Below are 21,069 nucleotides of genomic sequence, written 5' to 3'. Positions count from 1 at the left end.
TTCTCAAGATTGTTTTGGCTATTTGAGGTCTTTTGTGTTTCCACACAAATTTTAAAATTATATGTTCTAGTTCTGTGAAAAATACCACAAGTATTTTGATAGGGATTGCATTGAATCTGTAGATTGCCTTTGGTAGTATGGTCATTTTAACAATATTGATCTTCCAATCCAAGAACAAAGTACATCTTTCCATCTGTTTGTGTCATGTTCAATTTCTTTCATCAGTGTCTTATAGTTTCCCAAGTACAGGTCTTTTGCCCCCTTATGTAGGTATATTCCTAGATATTTTATTCTTTTTGATGCAGTGATAAATAGGATTGTTTCCTTAATTTCTTTTTCTTATATTTCATTGTTAATATATATAAATGCAAAAGATTTCTGTATATTGATTTTATATCCTGTAACTTTATCAGATTCATTGACGAGCTCTCATAGTTTTCTGATGTCATCTTCAGGATTTTCTATGTGTAGTACCATGCCATCTGCAAACAGTGAGAGTTTACTTCTTTTCCAATTTGGATTCATTTTATTTCATTTTCTTCTCTGATTGCTGTGGTTAGGACTTTCCAAACTATGATGAATAATGTGGTGAGAGAGGGTATCCTTATATTGTTCCTGACCTTAGAGGAAATTCTTTCAGCTTTCCACTGTTGAGTATGATGTTAGCTGTGGCTTGTCAAATGTGGCCTTTATTATATTGAGGTATGTTCCTTCTTTGCCCACTTTCTGGAGAGTTTTTATTATAAATGGATATTGATTTTTTTCAAAAGATTTTTTTTTGCATGTATTGAGATGGTCATATAGCTTTTATTCTTCAGTCTGTTAAGGTGGTATATCACACTGATTGGTTTGTGAATATTGAGTGATCCTTGCATCCCTGGGATAAATCCTACTTGATCGTGGTGTATGATCCTTTCAATGTATTGCTGAATTGGGTTTGCTGGTGTTTTGCTGAGAGTTTTTGCCTCTATGTTCATTAGTGATATTGACCTATAATTTTTATTTTTTGTGATATCTTTGTCTGGTTTTAGTATCAGAGTGATGCTGGTCTCACAGAATGAGTTTAGATGTGCTCCTCCTTCTGAAATTTTTTGGAATAGTTTCAGAAGGATAGGTGTTAAGATCAGGAACAAGATAAGCATGCCCATTCTTGCCACTTTTATTCAACATAGTATTAGGAAGTCCTAGCCACAGCAATCAGACAACAAAATGAAATAAAAGGAATCCAAATTAGAAAGAAAGACATAGAACTGTTACTGTTTGCAGATGACATGATATTATACATAGAAAATCTTAAAGATACCACCAAAAAACTAGCAGAACTCATCAATCAATCTGGTAAAGTTGCAGGATGCAAAATTGATATACAGAAATCTGTTGCATTTCTGTGTACTAACATAAACTGTCAGAATAAGAAATTAGGAAAACCATTCCATTCACAATCTTATCAAAAAGAATATAATACCTATGAATAAATCTAACTAAGAAGGTAAAAGACTTAACACAAGAAAACTATAAGACACTGATGAAAGAAATTGAAAATGACACAAACAAATGGAAAAATACACTATGCTCATGGATTGGAAAAATTAATATTGTTAAAATGACCATAATACACAAGACAAACTATAGAATCAATACAATCTCTATCAAAATATCAATGGCATTTTTCACAGGACTGTTAACAAATAATTCTAACAATTCTAACAAATAATTTTGTATGGAAAAGACTCCAAATAGCCAAACCATCTTAAGAAAGAACAAAACAGGAGGTATCATGCCTCCTGACCTCAAACTATACTGCAAATCTATGATAATCAGAAGAGTATGGTACTGGCACAAAATAAGACACATAGATCAATGGGACAGAATAGAGAGCCCAGAAATGAACCTACACTTATATGGGCAGTTAATCTATGACAAAAGAGGCAAGAATATACAATGGGGAAAGACAGCCTAGTGGTGTTGGGAAAACTGGACAGCTACATGTAAAAGAATCAAACAGGACTACTTTCTCATCCCATATGCAAAAATAAACTCCAAATGAATTAAGGATGTAGCTGAAGACTTGAAACCATAAAACTTCTAGAAGAAAGCATTGGCAGTATGCTTTTTGACATCAATTTTAGCAATACTTTGGATATGTTTTTTCAGGCAAGGGAAACAAGAGCAAAAATAAGCAAATAGATCTACATCAAACTAAGACGCTTTTGCACATCCACCATTCACAGTTAGGTTGCACAAAAATCTAACAGCCTGTAAGTAAACAAGAGGTCTGGTCCTTAGGCTACATAGTTGCCAGAGCTACCCTTCCTTCCAATGATGCCATTTCCAATTACTCCTCAGTGTTGCTTCACTGGAAAGTAGAGAGATGCTCTTTACAATGATCTTCTCTACTGACCACAGGCTCAGCTAGAGGACCCAACCTCTGTTCTCAGGACTGCAGCATTTGGTGGCACAGGTAATATCCAACTGAGGTCTTACCCTTCTGAAGCATCGGAGAGGAGCCATTCAAGGACACTGTAGAATCTAATGGCAGAATCTAGTAGTTTCTCATCCTTCTGTCTTGGGACTCTTTCTCTTCCCCTAGACTAGATCCCTCTTTTCCCTGAAATAATTCAACTCTGTTCTCCAACTAGCCTACATTAAAAAATAAAAACATCTTCCACAAGCTCTTCCATAGGGAGCAAGAAGCCCTACTCTTCTACTTAGAAAGCTCTGGGTTCTGGAATCCCGCTCCTGGGCATATATCCAGAAGGAACCCTACTTCAGGATGACACCTGCACCCCAATGTTCATAGCAGCACTATTTACAATAACCAAGACATGGAAACAGACTAAATGTCCAACAGATGACTGGATAAAGAAAAAGCAGTATATTTATACAATGGAATACTACTCAGTCATAAAAACTGACAACATAATGCCATTTGCAGCAACATGGATGCTCCTGGAGAATGTCATTTTAAGTGAAGTAAGCCAGAAAGAGAAAGAAAAATACCATATGAGATTGCTCATATGTGGAATCTAAAAAACAAAACAAAACATAAATACAAAACAGAAACAGACTCATAGACATAGAATACAAACTAGTGGTTGCCAAGGGGGAGGGGGGTGGGAAGGGACAGACTAGGATTTCAAAATGTGGAATAGATAAGTAAGATTATACTGTATAGCACAGGGAAATACATACAAGATCTTATGGAAGATCACAGGGAAAAAAATGTGACAATGAATATACATATGTTCACGTATAACTGAAAAATTGTGCTCTACACTGGAATTCGACACAACATTGTAAAATGACTATAACTCAATAAAAAATGTTTAAAACAAATAAAAAGAAAGCTCTGGGTTCTCTCTTTAAAGGAAGCCATGTTGCGGTGAGGAAATTGCTATGTATGCTTTCATCTGCAAATAACAGGAAAACCACCTACAGTTGCTGGAAATACAGAGGTTCATTTTTCTCACTTATCAAGACGTTAAAGGTTGGTCCTGGTTCTCTGACTCAGAGACGTCAGGGTTGATGCATCCATGATGCTCTTGACTTTTCTCTCATGGTTAGAAGATGGCACTGCAGATCCAGCCATCAATTCTGCATTCAAGAGAGGAAGAATGGGGTAGAAGGAAAGAGGCAACACCATTCTCATCTGTTTTATTTTATTTTATTTTTCAGGAAAGCAGAATCTTTCTCCGGATCCCCTCTCTCTTGATCAGCAGGCTCCAGTTTTGTCCCATGGCCCAGACCTGGGTCCTCTGGCCATCTCTAGATGCAAGGAAAAATGGAAAAGCAAGTATTCTGCTTTTTCAGGTTGCATAGTGGAAGGTATAAACGGACATGAGGTTTGGGGATGGCTCTTTAAGGAGCCATTTAACATGATCTTCCACAACCCCACATTCTTTCCTGCTGAGTAGGAAGCGAGGCAGAGTTAATTTCTCAAGGACAATATGCTGGCACTTGTGCCATGGCAGCTTATTACATAAACATGATATCCAGACACAGCAGATAGGAGCCACTGTACTCCACGAGGTCACAGAAAAGAAAGAGCAAAGCATGTTGTGCACCAGAAATGGGGGGAAAAAGTGACCAGAGGACAGTGAGTGTTGAAAGAGTTAAGAATGAAATGGGGAAGAGTCACAGAGACGTTGACACAGAGCAGCATGCAGAAGACAGCAGCCTGAGGACCCACATCAGGAGCAGAAAGGGAAGAAATGCAGATGCTGTAGCCAGGGCATCACATTTGAGAACACGCAGAAGAGCATCCTCTGTGCAATGCCTACACCTTGTTGGAAAGGATTAAGGAAGTCTGAGGGTGGAGTCAAGTTGATTCTGTGTATCACTGTCATTCTGATCTTACCATACACCTGGACTGGCATGGGAAACCAATCTGATGTATCATTAAAGCTGTACTTGACAAATACAGTTCTTTTATAATTTTGAAGAGAAAGATACTTTGACATAAGTAAGAATCATCTGGTAGTTGAGAGATCACTTAAGAGTAAAAACATAGAAGCGAGAGCAATGGAGATAAATTATCCACTGAATTCTATATTCCAATTCCCTACATTTCAATTCTTTTTATGCTATTAATTAAATTAATTTTCTTCATGGGCCCAGATCATTGCAAATCATACCTGTGTGTGTATACATGCAACAAAGCCTTCTTTCTTGTTCTCTTTTATTTTACTAGTTTATCAATCCGAAAACTACTTACAGAGCACCCACTCTTTCCTTCTACACCTTTCCTACTTCCCGCCCTGCAAACCTTAAGGGAGTCATGATGGGAATTACAGGTGGCGGTTTGGGTTGAGAAGATACAACAGAAAACACATCCAGTCTGGACTGATATGCAGAAACTTCTCTTCTCCCCTCCTCCTTCCGAGCCCCTGTCTCAGGTCCAGGAAGCAGATCTCAGTAATAAGTCAGAAGGATTAATTACATGTCTAGCTCTACCCCTGCCATGCTGGGTAGATCACAAGACTTCTCTCTGTTTCATTGCCTTTTTTTTTAACTAAGACAAAACTAGTATTATTCTTTTCTTTTTCTTTCTCCTTTTATCTCTCTTGTCTGACTACCTAACAGATTTGTTACAAAGATAAATGAGATATTGCCGGTCACATTTCTCTGGGAAAAAGCAAAACCAAACTATACATGAAAAACTTTTCTCTTCAATAGAGCTTTTATGCCTACCACTAATGGGTCCGCTTGGAAGCAGGGATGTGCAACTGTCTTGAGAGTATCAGAGAACTCTCTCATCCGCATTGTCAGGCTGCCTTTTCTATAGATAGATGGTAACTGAATGCGTATTTGCTTCCTTCACTGTCTTCACTGATACCTCAGTCTAAGGCACGTCTATGTATGACATCACATTGGTCTCTGTAATTTTCCTTTTTACTATCATCACATTCATTTGTGTAATCTATGTTTGTAGAGTACTTACACTGCGCCCAACACTCATTGTCTAAGCTTTGGGATACAAGAGTGAATGGGACAAGATTCCATGTGCTCTTAAATCTTAAATCCCTTGGAGAAACACACAATAAACCACACACACACACACACATACACACATACACAATGTCAGGGGGTGATAAAAACTAAAAAGAAAATAAAGCAGGCCAAGAGAAAGAGATGGGGAGGTTGTGATGCTTTCGTGGGTTAATAGTTTAGTTTAGCAGTCAGGGAGGTCCTCTCTGAAGAAGTTACCATTTTAACAGAGACATGTATGAGTGAAGAAAGAGCCATTGTAATATCTAAGTGAACAACATTCTAGGCAGAGGGACACAAATGCCAAGGTCCCAAAGTGGAATGTACAGGACAAATGCAAGGAATAGCAAGAAGAGTAAGGGGGGAGGTGAGCAGAGAGGCAGACAAACAGGTGTAGGAAGCCTTGTATGTCATGGCAAAGAATTTACTCTAGGTGCATGGGAAGCCATTGAAGGGATATTAACAAGGAAATGACATGATCAGACTTACGGTTCAAAAAGTTCCCTCTGGCTGCTGTGGGGGAGAATAGAACGAAAGGGTAGAACCAAAGAGGTGAGTTTGGAATCTCATCAGATGATAGAAAATGATGTCTCGAACTAAGATGGTACTGATGAAGGTGGTGAGAGAATGTAAAATTGTGACGTAAGTTGAAAAGAAATCCAACGGGATTTTTCGGTCAGTTGAAGGAGGTCTATGAAAGAAAGAAAAATGATGGCCAATCCCAAGATCTTTGTACTCATGAACGGAATGAATAGGGGTTCCATTTAATAAAAGAGCGAACACTCAGGCAGAAGCAGAATTGTGGGGAGTGGAGAAAGGAACTCAGAGTTCAGTTCAGGATGTGTTTAGTTTGAGATGCTATTAGAAATACGAGAGGGGATGTCGAGTAGGCAGATAGATACCGAAGTGTCAACTTCAGAAAAATGGTTGGGCTGCAGATATGAATTTAGGAGTCATATCATGAAATTGGAAATCAACTGAAGAAACGGAGGGTGTGATCAACTGTATCAAATGCTTCTGAGAAGCTAAGAAAGATTGACTGAGAACTGTCCATTGGATTTAGCCACATGAAGATCAGCAGTGACCTTGACCAGATGGACATTGCTGATCTTGACCAGATCAGTACATTATCGGGATCAAAATCCTTAGAGTTTTGACTAGACAATTATTATGTAAAGATCTGTTACATCAATCTCCCTAGCCTAATTGTAAATTTCATGGAAGTGAGGATGCTGTCTCTTTTAGTCACTATTTTATCTCTGTTGTTTGGCCCAGTGCCTGGAGCCTCGTAAACCCTCTGCAAGTATTTGTGGAATATTCCATTCTGTTCAGATTATTTCAAAAGAATTTATTGTCAGCAATTCTCTTGAGGTTGTACAGTGTTTGGGGACTTAGCAGCGGTTACAACGGAATGGAAAGGGTAATTTACAAAGTTGTTAAAGGACCAGTCTTTTCTTTCGATAAATATTGACTTTCTAAGTTTACAGTGGTGAATGTGTCTCAAGACTGCATGGTAAGCAAGAAATGCCTGATATTTGGTAACCTGAGGTTTAAAAATACATGCATGTTTTAACTACTAGTTGGTGCATAAAGTGAAAAATTAACTTTGAGAGAAGTCATGAGAAAGAAACAGAACTTCTCCTATGGCTATTATCTTGCAGGAGGAAAGGAACACACTGCAGTGTTCAGAGGGCTGGACTTTTATCTTTGAGCACATTTTCAGCACTGATTTAGGACAGGTAAGAGCTAAGATTTCCCATTTGTTCATATTAGCTCAGATTATCCCTTTTCCTAAATTCCCAGAAGCAAACTAAATACCATGAAAAACTCAGCAATTTTTTCTCAGCTCACCGAGGAACATTCAGTAAATTACTGCTTTAGTGCCTGAAATAGCTCCTTCTACTCCCAAAGCTTTAATGTGGATCCCCATTTGCTCTGAGTTTATGGATTTGGTAGTCTGGCTCAACGAGGCACTACACAGACACAGAAAGCTGGAAGTTTCCCCATGACCAGGTGGAATCATAATTAAAATCAGGGCAAACAGATTCAAAGATGATTGAAATACACCCAGGAGGAACTAGAGACCATTTGGAAAGGCTACAAGACTCCTGTCATATAAAGTCTACTTTTGACAATGATAGTGGATAAAAATGAGCCTCTTGAAAAAAAAGTATTTTGGAGGAAAACAAAAAGGAAATCGCAATTTCCCAGAATTTCACGTGCTATTAATATACAGTGTGTATTGGTATTAATATACCAAGCAAATGACCAGACCTAGGGAAATGTTAGGGGAAGGAAGAACTCCCTTGTGAGTGAGTGATTGAAGTCTGTAACAAACATGCAAACTGCAAAATACAGCAATAGCGCTGAACTCCTCCCACTCTTAATTACCACTGAAACTGAAAACACACTGCAGACTACTGTGCAGTGTGTTGTTCGACTTCCTCTTGCCCTTTGACCAGAAAAGAAAGAGGAGACTAACAGGGTCAGGGCCAAAGGTAAAGAAAGGCTCACTGCTTATTGCTATGATCTTTTTGGACCCACAAGCCTGGTAGCTTTCTCCCTTAAGTACTGAATCTGAAAAATAGTTCTATTTTACATGTTCTGGAGGACAGAATTAATTCTGGCTCTAAGTGCCTGTGAGTATAAGCTTTAGTTATTTAGAGCAGACTAAACCTAGAGGAATATGGGTCCCATTGAAAGCCTATGGCTGAAAGTCATATTCTCAGCCTGCCTCTAACACTGGTGGTTCATTAGTTCAGTCCACACACATCACTGAGCACCTACTATGTGTTACTCTTAGTGCCAAGCCTGAGATTTTAAACGTACAAATGATAAGCAGAGACAAACGTGTAAACCTATCACGGCAATGGAGTATTAAAGGGCTCCTGCATAAGGAAGGAGTGGTCAGTCTTGGTCGGCACATACTCGTGAGGCTTTAGAGAGGACTGTTAGGTGAAATCTCAAATGGTAACAGGTGAGCAGCTGTGGAAGGATGGGGAGGCAGAGCGCAAGGTGCAAGTGGATGGAGGTGGGAAATAGCCTGATGAATTGAGGGACAGAATCAAAAAAGCAGAGAGAGAATTGGAGAGAGTTCCAAGGGCCAGGAGGTAGGGGATGAGGGAGAGAGAAGAGCGAGCAAGACAAAAAATAGCAGGTGGTACTTACTACTGGTAAGCAAGAAGATGTGTCCTCCTCCTTGAAACTTGAACAGACTTTGTGCTTAAGATGGGGATATATTGCCACGTTAAAGTTAGTCAGTCTGCTTCCTGGGGGTCATAAGCCAAAATTACATTTATACTATCTTGAGACTATAAAACGAATTCTTTCCCCTTCACGTGTTCTGGCACTGGTTAGGGTTCTTAACTGGTTGAGGTGACCCAACTTCAAGGAGTCTGAGCACATGGCGGTCCTGCTGACTTTCAACATTGACCACGGAGAATGTGGGGGTGCCTTTGGGGATCACCTCGCTGCCCCTATCATGCTGCAATGATGCTCTTTCTTTTTATAGTCAGAGTGAATCACCAGTCTACGCTTGAACTGTCTTTTCTGTGTGCCAAGAAATGAACAGGTAAGAGTTTCATTTTCCAATTCTTTGGAATCTTTACTGTGTCCCTTGACTGAAGCCTTTCCCCCTTGGATTCTAAACCCAAGGGCCATGGCTTGTTCCAGGAAGGTGGGGAATGAAATGTACCAGTGTAGTGTAACTAGCGTTTTTGTGTCTCAGGGAAGAGTCCATCTGAAAACCAGTCTTGAAAACCTTCTTTAGTCAGCAAATCACAGGGAGTTCCCCACGAGGCCATGTGTGTGAGCTGGAGCAGAACTGATCTCCTAGCCCCAAAGGCAAGGCAGTGTCCTCTTTCACACCAAGACCACTCACAGCGGGGAATCCCACCCTTGGGGAGCAGTGCTGGGATCTGATGTTAGAACAGCCAAGTGTCAGGGCTTTAAGCTCTCCACCACTTAAACGTTATACAAATATGTTCAACTGAAAGTTTTTAGTTCTCTAAATCTTCATTCCACTTGGAAGTTCAAGGTAGGGATCCAACTTTATTCTTTTCCCAAATGACTAACCAGTTGTCCAAAAAACACATTTCTTTTCACCACTTTGTTTCATAATCGAAACTCATTTATATCTACTTCTGTACTCCATATTTTGTTTTATTCATCACCTGTCTATTCCTACAGCAGTGTATCAGGAGTAAATACTGCAGTTTGAATAACTGGCAAAATCCTCCCCAATATCCTTCCATATTAGGGTCTTCCTGGCTCTTTTTGCATATTTTTAATTCTCTCAAGTTTTAAAATTGTTTTGCTGGGTTCCAAAAGAATGACATTAAAATTTTATTGGGCCATAATAAATTTATATGCTGGTTTTAGGAGAAACTGATGTCTTTACAACGTATATCTTTCAAGCCAAGAATATGAGATGCCTCCTTGTTTATGTAGATCTTCTTCCTCATTGGACACTGATTCTTAGTGATAGTAACTAGTTTCTTCTCAAGAGACTTTTTTTTTTTTAATTACTAATCTTGCTGTGAGAAGCAAGTTCAACAGAATGAAGTCATTTCCTGCTGGGTCACCAAGTACTCTTGACAGTTAGCATAAACTCATTCATGTATTGTTGAAAACTGTGTTGTGATGATTAACTATCCAAGATTCCAGGTTGGAGTTTTTGGGGTTTTTTTGAACTGAATATAGGCGGATGGCCAGTTGAAAAAAACTGCTTGGAAAATTCAAGACATTCAGAAACCACCAATGTATATTTTTGTTATTTGCCTGTGAAGAATTTCTTTTGTTGAAAGATTGTGTCATGATTCCAGAGCAGGAATGGAGGCTATAATGTTAACTTGGCCACAAATTTGTGGCACCTCTGAGAATTGTTTGCGTAAATGCGCTGGCTCAAAGCCACATCTACTGGTTCAAAACCTATTCCAATATTGACAAGACAATAAAGAACAGTGCATGCCAAGTTATTTATCAAAGCTTGCCAGAGGAGTCACCATGCCTGCTTTCCTTTTCTGTTGCATATTCAATACCTAACACAGTGCATTGTGTATAATTGGTGCTTAACTATCTATTGCAGGAATGAATGGAGTCTTCAGCAAGGGTTATATGCATGCTTTTAAAGGTAAAAATTTGAAGGGTGTAATTTGCTTCCAGCCTGGCTGACTACCGTGCCCTCTGCTTCCAGGTAGCTCAGACTGCTGACATCTCCTGCCTTTGCCTCCCTGATAACCTTCTCACAGCCTGCTTTTGACACTTGGTCAGCAACTCCCAGTCAACCTTCCAGTCCAGCGCTGGGTGTTCCCAAGAAGCTGGCTTCTGTTTTCCTTCCCACCAGCCTTCTGTCGCCAAAGGTCCTTTGTGCCTCCTACCCAGCCAAGTCCCAATACCTTGAACAGCCAGTAACATTTTGCTGCTGGCACCGGAATCAGAGAGTACCACATTATAATTTGAGTGTTGGGATGATGCCTTCATGAAAGATTTTTGCCTGGTCTCCATGTCTTGAGGAGTAGGCTAGTGGGCTAGAATGAGTCACTCATAGCCAGAATGAGGCAATGAAAATACTTGAGTTTACGAGTAAGAATGATGTTAAGTCAAAGAGAACACACAGTGAAAGAGAAGCGTGTCTACACAGGTAATCAAAGCCAGGAGAGTCTGTGACTGGTGTTAGGAGCAGGAAAAGTATGTTAAGGGATGGGAGACCAAAGCATATTGAAGGATCTATTCAAGAGAGCTGCAGTCCGAGCTGAGCTTTCCCATACTCTCAGAGACACATGGCACGGGCAGTCTGAATTTATTTAAATTTATTAACAGATGAAGCAAATATATAAAAGAATGATTGTTAAAGAGGCTATTACATCTAAGTGAGAATTATTAAAAGGCTAGGAGAGTCTCAGGGGGAACAGAAAGGCCAGGAACAGATTCCAAAATAATTTCAGAAACAGAGTCAGTGGGAATGAATGGCTATATGGCCAAAAGTTATGAATTCTTGAAGTACTAGTTGAAGTAGGGAGAAAGTGCAAACAGAAAAAATTGAAATGTAAGAATATGGCCCATAAAGATCAACAGACATTGTAAAAATTCAGAAGGTGCCATCACAACTTCATGGGTCCTTTTAAAATTGGCTATTTAAAATGCATTATCATTTCTGTTTATGAAAATTCTGTAAGACTGACATCATTTAAAATTATTTCCATTTTAACAATACTGAGAGTGTGACTTACCCAGGTTTACACAGCAGCTTGGAGACACATCTGTAAAGAGAATTTCGGGCTTTTAATCTCCATGGCCTGCTATCGGACCCCTCGCAGTCCCAGGCCAACTCAGACTTCACACACACACACACACACACAATCTCCTAAATTTTTAACATGATTTCTGAGACTAAAATTAAAGTGATTTCTCTATTATCAATACTTCTAGATATAAGTAGATACATTATAAATAAATATTGTTCAGTGTTTCTGGAACAAGGGAGGCGGCCCCATTTTTACACCTTTTTCAGGAAGTCTAGAGTGACAAGTAAGACCACTGGTACCTCCCTCTCCCCACCTCCTTCTCCCTCCCTTTACCCTTTTCTTCCTTCCTTCTTCCTTTCAGTTTTTTTTTTTCTAGCAAACATTTGTGGAGTGCTAATGAGTGCCGGCTCATGCTGGACTCTGAGAGAAATGGAAATAAAAAGAATGAGTCCCCTAACCTCCAGGGCAGTGGGGGTCAAGCTTGCAAGAGCTGTCTCAGAGAACATTTGAGGGTGCTTGAGGGGAATTTGAGTGCTGAAAAGCCTGCTCTCAGATACTGAGGTGAAAAAGGGTAAAGGTTTTTCCCAATCCTGGCAGGAGCCACCTGAGATGGGGGAGGGAGGGAAGGGGACGTGCCTTCCCATGGGACACAAGGTCACGGTCATATGAGTACAACAGAGGGTTGTGTGACACAGATAGGCGGCCACTCTGTCCCACCCCCTCCCCAGCACACAGGGGCTGTGAACTTGAAAGAGTCAAGTGGCTTTCTTTGGCAGCACAGCAGACATGCAGCCATTTAGAGGCCTTATCATTTGAAATTGGCTGACAGAGCTGTCCTACTTAGGGAGAAAATCTTTCTTTTGGTCGTGGAAAGAGCTGGAACTTTAAGCAAAGCTACACAGACTTCAATTTTTGCCTCTACCGCTTGCCAGCTGAGCAATCTTGAGTAAATAATTGCTGTGAGCCCTTTCTCCATCTGTGAACACCCCAAGAGATAACGATGAGTGATCCTGTTTCCTGAATTATGTGAATTACTTTTTAATCCTTACAACAACCCTATGAAATAATTACGCTGATGACTCCCATAATACAGATGAGGAAACTGAGGCTTAGGGAGGTTGTGCATATTTTCAAAATTTACATACCCAGTAAATGGCAGAGCTGGAATTTGAACTTATGTCATGACTTAAAACGCTATGTTTCTAACCATTTACGTTCTCCTACTTCTCTTGCAAAGATGTGTATGAGGAACTAAGTGAGATCCAGTTTTACTGAAATGTTGGTAATTAATTTGACTGTGAAATACCTAACTATTCTGATACTTACAATCTTAGTTTTAGTTAGAGAATAGATTTGAGCCTATGTATTTATACTATTTTTTCAAGCATAATTCCCTTTTTAATTAAAATTTTCCCTTAATTTTCACATTTTTATTTTTTAGTTTGTTTTGTCACATAATTGCCTTTTAAAAAATTATTTTTACATAATTGCTTCTTTTGTTTTTAATTGAAGTATAGTTTACAATGTTGTGTCAGTTTACATAACTGCTTTTTGAGGAAGGAAAAAATCTTTTGAACATTGTAAAAATGGTTAAGTAATTAGCATACTCTTATCAGGGTAGTATATACCTTTATTAACTGTGATCAGCCATAAATGGTCATTCTTTTCTTGACTCAGCAGTGACATGGGGAAGGATCGGGTGACTGGGAGCTGGGAACCTGGGTTCTAATCCAAGGTCTGAGTTCATTGGCCTGTGTTTATTTTAGGCCAGCCGCTCTTTTTGGGCTGCTATTGCTTCACATTAAAACAAAGATATTAGATGAGATGACTCGAAAAGTCCTTGTAGCATGAACAGACTGTGATTCCTTGTAATTTTAAAAGAGGATGTAGTTCAGAAGAACAAAATTAAAATCAATTTCTGTTTTAAGACTCTTGATAGTGATATACGAAGTGGCTCTCAGCAAGTGATAGACGAGAAACAGAAACTGAATGAAAGAAATTTGACTTGATAATTTCTAAGTTCTTTCCAGCTTTGAAATTCTATCATCCAAATCATACTAAGTGACCTCAGAGTACTTTGTAATATTTCAAAGGACTTTCAATTCATTTATCCTTTCTGATTCTCATAGGGACAGTATGGAGCAGTGAGGAGGGAGAATATATCCACACTCAATAGTTGAAGAGCTAAAGATGAAGTGCTGGTTTCTGGTCACTAGGCTAGGTGGGGACAGAGCTGGGGCTGAAAGGCTTTCTGGGCCAAGCTCTGTCCACTACACCACAGCATTCTCCTGACTCAATAAATATTAACTGTTAAAGAAGATTGCTTAATTCAAACTATATTTTATTCTAGTTAGCTAGATGAGTAATCCCCAGTGATGAATTCCTTTTTTTGAAAGTCCAAAGTCCTTAGTTCATCAGTTTTTCTGTCATTTGTCAGGTCAACAAGGTTAGGACAGACAATATTTGCAACTTTCCCCAAATTCAAAATCAGAAAAGCTGCAGAGTGAGTTTTGCTTTTTTTTTTTCAACTTAAAAAAGTCAAGTAGTGGGGAAGGATATAGCTCAAGGGGTGGAGCACATGCTTAGCGTGCACGAGGTCTTGGGTTCAATCCCTAGTACCTCCTCTAAAAATAAATAAATAAACCTAATTACCTGCCCCCCCAAAAGATTAAAAAAAAGTCAAGTGAATAATATGCTAAACTATCTTATCCTAAAAACCATGAGCCTATGAGGACATTTAGCATCTGTGTCTGAGCAGCTTGTCTTTCAATTTACAGATACCTGTATGAAACGTTTGGTTGTGTTTGTAGAAAAGATTAATTAAGCATGTTTCCACTCTTTCAAAATATTAATATATTCATTATTGTTGACGTAGCTTGTTACTTTTTATGGCAGTTTTACACACACATAATAAGAAAAAAAATTTATCCACACAGAGGAGTATACAGTGAATATAATCTCCATACCAGGACGCAGTATGGACGCTCTTCAGAAACAAGCTCTGTTAACAGCTACTGTTGCTCCATCATGTCGCAGTTGCCATTTTAATTTAAAATTATATGCTTACAGCTCTATTTCTCCATTTTTCAGCTTTAGAAAGTATCTCCTGACTTCCGCCTAGGAAAGACGAGCAATTTCTTGTGTTCATATATCCGAGCAATTTCTTGTGTTCATATATCCGAGCAATTTCTTGTGTTTATAGATCCTCGCAATTTCTTGTGTTTATAGAGCCTCACAACTTCCCTGTATCCTTCCACCACCTAATTTGTGTTAGTTATATTATTTATAATATAGTTATGTTATAGTTCTAATTTTTCTAACAGTTATGTTTTAAATTAGTCTTTGTAACTTTAAATAATATACCTAAATTTCTACTTCTGGATTTCTTTATTAAGACAAACTTAAAAATAAAGATAGGCTTTTTTTTTTAAGTATTTGCATTTCTTTTTTTTATGATTTCTTTGTTTTGGGGATAATTAGATTTATTCATTCCGTTTTTTTAAATTTAAATGGAAGTACTGGGAATTGAACATAGAACTTCGTGCATGCTCAGCACGCACTCTACCACTGAGCTATACCCTCCTCTGCTAAGATAGGCTTTTTTTTAAATTGAAATATAGTCAGTTACAATGTATCAATTTCTGGTGTACAGTACAATGTCCCAGTCATATATATATATATATATATATTTGTTTTCATATTCTTTTTCATTAAAGGTTATTATAAGATATTAAATATAGTTCCCTGTACTATACAGAATAAATTTCTTTTAAATCTATTTTTATATATAGTGTAAGATAGACTTTTGATTTCCAGTTATATAAGAGTGTCCATCTGTCAATACACCTCTCATGTATAGATATATCTGTATCTATATATCTATACGTGCATGATCAAAGTTCAATATATTTACATTTTGCTCTGTAATTATAACTAAAAGTCTTCTGAAGAGTAAAAGAGCCAGTCCGTATAAAGCATTCAGCATGGTGCCAGGAACCTAGGTCCTCTATAACTACCAGCTATTATCAACTGAGTAGTTGGATGATCCTCCTTTGAGAAGGAAAGGTAAACTTATTTATGAAACATTTGCAGCTTAAATGAGATTCTTTTAAGCTGGAAGAACAAATAGATCCTCCCTCCCTCCTTCCTTTACTCCTTTTCTTGATTTCACTTCCTCTGGCTCCTACTCAGAAAGCATTGCTTCTTGTTTTCTCTCATGGGCTGCGATTTGTTAGATTGGTTCTTTGACGTTTGTTTGTTTTGCCTTGTTTTATTTTGTGTAGGAAGTAAGCTTTTGAATTCTTGAATGTCTAAAAATAGGCAACTGGCTCCCTGGCTGTAACAAGTTCCCCTTAGAAGTGCCAGGTCCAGACTGGTTCAAGATTGAACTCCACAGGGAATGAGATTTATTCCAAGGTTTATTAAATTTTTGGTTGTCACTCCCCCTCCTACTTCTGCTTAGGTCTTTTGCACCGAAAGAGTGGACCAAAGGGCAAAGATCTTAATCATGCAAGACTCGGACCCAAGACCTGGAACTCAGGATTTCCAATTAAACTTCCAATTTAGTGTTCATTCCCCAAACTGAGGCAGAACGGTGCCCTGTTTCAGCAGGAAGTAGTCAGAGCACTCATCACCCCACTCCCTCAAAGATTTGGTGAAAATTAAAACAGGAGTGGGGACAGAAACGGAGCTCCCCAAAAAAAAAAAAAAAAAGGAAAAGAAACAGAGTTCTCCTGCTGAGTTTATGATTAACTTCTCCATACAAAACTTTATTCTCTTTCTTGTCCTGCTCTGTTCTTCTCATGATTGAAGAGTATCAAAAAAAAGGTGGGGGTGGGGGAGAATGAAACCAAGTAGGACCCTGAAGGGCCCTCCCTGATACATAAGCCTCTCTGTGTCCCCGTTTCTTATTTGTAGAAAAAGGCGTTTCTCTCCTAGGCCTTTCCCCAAGTTCCAAAGAGCAGACTCAAGCGGTTACTAATTAGACACGTGAGGATGCAGAAACAAAAGAAAAGCAGTCAAGCAAGAGATGTACTGACAGCTTAAAGAGTTCAGCAATAAAACAGTCACAGGGCTCCTCATGTCTCCTCAAGGGGTACACACAACAATCTGATGCTTGTCTTTAAGTTGTTCTGCAGAAAAGAAGTCAGCCCCCCCACCCCCACCCCGCTAACCTGGTGGAGGATGGTGACGGCTAGCTGACCACAAGCACAGGCTCCTGACGGGTTGGAACCAGAAGGTTGATGATTCAGATTCCTCGGGAAACATCACTCTGCTACCGCAGCACCAACTAATCAGAAGAACGCCCATGAGCCGACCACATTTCCTGTGACCTCCCGCCCCCGCGCCCGCGCCCGCGCCCGCCCCCGCCCCATCTCTAATGTTGCTTTTAAAACCTCTTGCCTGAAAGCCGTCAGGGAGTTTGGGTCTTCCAAGGAAGACCTGCCAGTTCCCCTTGCTTGGTGCCCTGCAATACATGCTGTAAAATGGTCTTTTTTTAGCCCTCACATTTGATGGACAGTTTGGCCAGCTTTCGAAGTCTAAGTTTCAGTTTACCCTCTTAGAACTTTGAAGACATTTTGACAATAGAATGCAAGATTCACAAGGGTAGGATTTTGGTCTGTTTGATTCTCTGACATATTCCAAGGACCTAAAATAGTGTCTAGCACACAGTGTACACTCAATAAACATATTTGTTTTATTAGTGACTTGCCTTCTGGTACTAGTATTGCTGAAAAGAAGTTGCATGATAGATTATCATCCTTTTTCACTACTCCCCTCTTTGAAAGCTTTTAGGGTTTTCTTTCTGTTCTTACGTGTTCTAAAATTTCACCAAGGTGTCTAGATGTGCTTTTGTTTGCTTGTTTTTTCTGCTCTATAATTGATGGGCTTTGTTAATCCAAAAACTCTTTAGTGTAGGAGATCTGTTTCATTATTTTCTTGACTATTTCTTTTTCTCCATAGTCCCTATACCATCTAGAATCACATTTAGATAAATATTAGATTTCATAGTACTAAATTCCACGTGTTTTAATTTTTTTCTCATATTCTTTGTCATTTTATTTCCTTATCTCCCAGGTAACCAACTTGATCTTTTAGTATGGCTATATTATTATTTAGAAATTCCACTGAAATTTTTAACTGTAGTTTCCAAGAACTCTTTCACGTTCTCTGATTGTTACTTTCCATCACAAACCGTAATTGTCCTATGAATGCAATAGATTATAAATTCCTCTGATGATGCTAATTAGCATTTTATTGCTTTTATTGGAATTGTTTTAAATATTAATTTTCTTAAGTGGCCAGTGTAGGTGTTAGCAATATGATTGATATGTGTAGGTGTAGATTAGGTTTTGAAAAATCCTCTTTAACTGCTTGGATTATCTTTTTTCCTTCAGCCTCTGTTATTTGTTTTTCCAAGGCTTTCCTTTTCCACTGTTTTTTCTTACAAGTTTGATGTTCCCTGTTGTCCATTTATACGAGTGAACGAAACAAACACCTTAATTTAGTGTAGGTAGCTTGTGGGTTTCCTCTTCAATTGTTTAGACTTGTTTTTCCAAGAAGCTTCTTCTCATGAATAGAATGACTGACAGCAGTTTTTGTGTTAGTAGGTGGGGTCTGTGGACAGGAAGGCTTCTCTGTAGGGTTTCCTGTGGGCAGAGAGCAGGCAAGCAGGCCGGGGAACCAGAGGTTTCCAGATGGAGCGGGGGAGGTGCATTTTAAGTCTGATTTAAGTACAGTGAACTCTGAGTTTGTTGTCAAAATCCAGAATTCCTTCATTGTCATGATCTTGTACACCCGAGGCCACAAAATCCTCACCAGGAACCCTCTCTGGCTGAGAGCTTGCTTTCTAGAGAGCAGTGGGGCTGGCTTTTAGCTTGAGGGCAGACGTCTCAGCTGCCAAGCTCTGTTGGCCCAGGTCAGAGGAAAGGGGCCTGGCTGTCCCTAGGCACTGAGCCTGGGTTTTTAATGAGGCCACTTAGGATTGTCCCACGCCCATCGCTGTATTGTTGACTGTGAGCTCCCCTCTGGGGCCCCCTTAGGAAAACACATGCTCATTTCTTGTGCTCTGGCCTGCAGTGTCTGATAACACTTTCTCTCAGTCCATCCATCTGTCTTCTGCCTTTCAGAAATTTCTCAGAACTTCTCGTCTACTGATGGCACACTTTCTTGTTTCCTATCCCAGTTATTATCTCCTTCTCTTTAAAGAATTTTTTTCTGTCACCCTGATGGCCATATGGGAGGTCGCAGAGGTAAATGCATGTGCTTCCTCCACCATTGTGTGTGTGTGTATATTAATATGCATTTGAAAAGCAAATACAATAGCATATCTAATTAATCCTTTTGAGGAAGATGGAGTCCAGTAAATTAACAGACTGCAATCTCTGAATTCCTTAGTTGGTTCAAATGTTTTGCTCAGTGTATGCTTATTAAAAACCTTAATGTGGAACAACATGTCAGAAATTACAGTTATAAAGTCTGAAAATTAAAAAAAAATAAAGTGATATTTTAGAATTATTTTACAGAATTCTTTATACACCAAAATGAGTATTTGGCCTTTGTTGCTTTTCCAGTCCCCTCACCTCTGGCTTTAGACTTGAGTACCCCACCTCCACCGTAAGTCTGAAGGACTGCTTGCCAAGACATCGTTTTAGTGCAGTTCTGTAAGAAGTGTTGTTCAACTCTTCCGTCCTCTGGCTTATCCACGTTATTTGGAGTCTCCTGATTCAGATTGCTATCCTTAGAAATTTCTTAAGTGTTTGGGTTTCTTAAGGTTAGGACAAAATATTAAGACTAAGACAATCAAAAAACTCTTTATTAGAAAAAGCAGAATCCACATCTGAACAGAGCAATGTGCTTAACAGTAATAAATCTGGCAAACCTAGGCGCTACCATGCACTAACCCTGTACCCCGGGCAAATGATTTAAATTTTCTAAGTGCCACTTTTCTGAACTTGAAAATGACCATAATAAAAGTACTTACCTCAGAAGTTTTGGGAATTAAGATAATATACATAAATCCCTTAGCACAGTCCCTGACTTATTCGATGCCTACAGTCATTATTAACATCCACAAATAATTCACATCTCTGTTACAGGGCAGTTCTGAAATAAACATCCAATTTCTTCTTGTTAAGATATTGCTAAAATGTAAGGAAACATTTCTTACTTTTCTGTTCCATCTTTAGGCATTTTTTTGGTAGCAAAATAAATATAACATAAAATTTACCATTTCAGTCATTTTTGAGTGTACAGTTCAGTGGCCATTGCCACCATCCATCTCCAGAACTCTTTTTATCTTTGAAAATGGAAGCTCTGTACCCATTAAATAATCATTCCTCATTTCCCATTCCCCCAGCGCCTGGCAACCAGCATTCTGCATTCTGTCTCTATGACTTTGACTCCTCCAGACACCGCAAATAAGTAGAATCATACAATATTTATCCTTTTGGAACTGGCTTATTTCACTTAGTATAATGCCTTCAAGTTTCAGTGTAGCATGTGTTAGAATTTCATGCCTTTTAAAGACTGAATAATATTCCATTGTTTGTATACACATTTTGCTTACCTGTTCGTCTGTCGATGGACACAGGTTGCTTTTTGGCTGTTGTGAGTAATGATGCTATGAACACGGGTGTACAAATCTCTTTTCAAATCCCTGCTGTCATTCCTCTTGGGTATAAACCCAGAACTGAAAGTGTTGGGTCATATGGCCCCTGACTTTTTAATTCTCACTCTTCTCCTTTGGGGTACCATGCCAGTTTGCATTCCCGTATTGGAGGAGTTTATCAGTCAGTCACATACCAGATTTCTTTTCTTCTCTGTTTCATAGATAAAAATGCTGGTACCTCTTTTCAAAGAGGGGAGATGGGGTCCTTCTCCTCAGCTGGCACAGAGTCAGCCTGTGCTGTCCCACCAGGATGACTCACCTGCAAGATCCACTCACCGGTTCCACAGGCTCCTCCGAGGACCGGGAGTTGTTCTGAAGCCCTGTTCATTTATTTTTTCATTTTTCAGTTTTATTAGGTAGAACTGTTACAATTTGACTGCACATATACAACATATTGCATGTAAATACGTATACACAATATACTGCACATATTTTTTAAAATTTACATATATGTACTGTTCATTGTTACTGAGAATGTTTAGAGCTTTAGCTTTTTAAACTTACATAGTTATCAAAGGGATAAAGCCAACCACAAAATAAGAATTAATTCAAAAAGATATATACATCCCACTATTAACAGCAACATTCCTTATAATTGCCAAGATATGGGAGCATCCTAAGTGCACATCAGTAGATGAATGGATAAAGAAGAGGCAGCATATATAT

The 21,069-nt window shown here is 39.0% G+C and overlaps 1 long non-coding RNA gene across 2 annotated transcripts; it reads right to left on the bottom strand.

Annotated features, from left to right (window-relative positions):
* Nucleotides 1-3,642: 3,642 nt before the first annotated feature.
* On the bottom strand, nt 3,643-20,022 carry LOC140691083 (uncharacterized). Of its 2 annotated transcripts, none has more exons than XR_012066541.1 (5): nt 19,963-20,022; nt 16,907-17,022; nt 11,718-11,747; nt 8,656-8,756; nt 3,643-3,765 (listed from the first exon to the last, which is right to left on the bottom strand). It is a non-coding gene; the product is annotated as an uncharacterized lncRNA (long non-coding RNA). The 2 variants fall into 2 exon arrangements; XR_012066542.1 differs by lacking the exon at nt 19,963-20,022 and adding an exon at nt 17,136-17,201.
* Nucleotides 20,023-21,069: the final 1,047 nt, after the last annotated feature.

The sequence above is a fragment of the Vicugna pacos genome, chromosome 33 (assembly GCF_048564905.1).
Source record: "Vicugna pacos chromosome 33, VicPac4, whole genome shotgun sequence".
In the NCBI taxonomy this organism is placed as follows: domain Eukaryota; kingdom Metazoa; phylum Chordata; class Mammalia; order Artiodactyla; family Camelidae; genus Vicugna; species Vicugna pacos.
The sequence above is the reverse complement of the archived record's forward strand: the minus strand, read 5'-3'. Positions and strand labels throughout refer to the sequence as shown.